General features: G+C 50.3%; 1 long non-coding RNA gene across 11 annotated transcripts in view; it reads right to left on the bottom strand.

The window, feature by feature from the left end:
- LOC108445578 overlaps positions 1-1,504 on the bottom strand; it is a 46,192-nt gene that overhangs the window by 43,024 nt on the left and 1,664 nt on the right. For 9 of the 11 annotated variants that reach the window (XR_001860485.1, XR_001860482.1, XR_001860484.1 and 6 more), the window contains exon 1: positions 531-1,498. The exons of 1 other annotated variant lie outside the window; for it this stretch is intronic. This is a non-coding gene — a long non-coding RNA (uncharacterized LOC108445578). Of the gene's footprint in view, positions 1-530; positions 1,499-1,504 lie in introns of those variants that run through there. One more of the 11 variants, XR_001860481.1, reaches the window with a different exon arrangement.

Raw genomic sequence — 1,504 nt, 5'->3', positions numbered from 1 at the left:
CCCGGCTCCGGAAAGCCATGTTTATCGGCGCTGCCGCCCCGCTCCGCGCCGAAAGAGCCCGGGTGCCGGAGCGCTAGCCCGGCGGGGTCGGGGAAGGGCCCCGGGGGCACCTCCGCCACCTCCGCCTCCTCCGCCGTGCCCGCGGAGGGGGACGCACACAACACACACACACACGCAGAAGGGAGGGGATCGGATGGAGGGAATTAAACAATTAAGCTATCAGGAGCGGAGCTCCGAGCAGAGCTAGGGCTCTCCATGAAAAGCAAATTTCAGAAGGGGGAATATTGATCCCATCCGTCAATAGAAGGGCACGATGTCTTTCCGTGTAAAAAATCGTTTTGAATTAGGGGGCTCGCTGATGAAAGGGGTGGGGGCACAAGAAAAAAAAAAAAAAAAAAAAGAAGAAAGGAGGAAAGAAGAAAATATTCATACCCGCTCAAAGGGAGCCTCTTTTTAAAATCGCTGGAAGCTCGCTCTTTTTGCCACTACCCAAGTAACCACCAGAAATCCACCTCTATTGAAGCGCTTACCCTTTAAATCCAGGTTTTGAGCAGAACTCCAACTGTGTGTAAAGCCAGGGAGTCATCTGATGTGTGATGGGGAATGGGCTCTGGGCAGCAGAAAGCAGCTTTCTCTCCTGGTGCCGGATTACCATGTTAACAAACCCCGTGAAGGGACCCCGGCGCCTCTGGCTGGCCATGTCTCGTTGCTTTCACACATCGGCGGCTGCTCTTGCTTCCCATGTCCCCGGCGATCGCCTCTCAGATGAATGTGGGCTTCCAGAAAAGGAGTCGGGGGGGAGAGGAGGAAAAAAAATCGCCTAATGCAATCAAATCGATCTGATCTACACCATCTGTCGCCTGCCACTACACACAAGCGTTAAAATAGGAAAACGGGAGACACTGACAGCTCAGGAAGGTTGTTCTGCAGAGTTCATTTTTAGCAGAGCATAATTGGGTATGGACAGCATACAGTTACCAAAGCTGCTGTTAACCATCCAGTAGAGGATCCCGAACATGCTAATGGTGGATTAATTGAGGAAGATCTGACGTGCAAGCTTCATAGTCTCTTATTCATGACTTCCCAACGGGAAAGGACCAATGCCGTGTGGGACTATGGTAACACAGAGTCAAAGAGCTGCTAAGAAAATGGCTCTGTGTTCATAGCACCTCTCTCTGATAACAAACATATGTCGACCAGAACCGTTTAGCAGGATGGGGAAAATGAAATTTTCTTAGCCGAGGTTAGCAATTCCCATCGCTTGCGCTTAAAGACAAGTGAAAAATGGACTGCGGGTCTAAGGCGCTTTCAAGTGCTGGTCTCAGGCTTTAAGCTAGTGAAAGCAGACGGATCCTGCTCAGACGTGGGGTAAAACCCCAAATCTCTTACTTCTTACTGTGACCAAAGTGCATCCTTAGCAAAGCTCTAAAACAAGCAGCTCTGCTAATTTCATCAGGAATGACGCAAGGTCGTTTTAATGCCAGGAACCCTTTTGACTTTTTCC

The sequence above is a fragment of the Corvus brachyrhynchos genome, unplaced genomic scaffold (assembly GCF_000691975.1).
Source record: "Corvus brachyrhynchos isolate BGI_N302 unplaced genomic scaffold, ASM69197v1 scaffold101, whole genome shotgun sequence".
In the NCBI taxonomy this organism is placed as follows: Eukaryota; Metazoa; Chordata; class Aves; order Passeriformes; family Corvidae; genus Corvus; species Corvus brachyrhynchos.
Note: the sequence above shows the minus strand (reverse complement) of the source record. Positions and strands in the feature narration are given on the sequence as shown.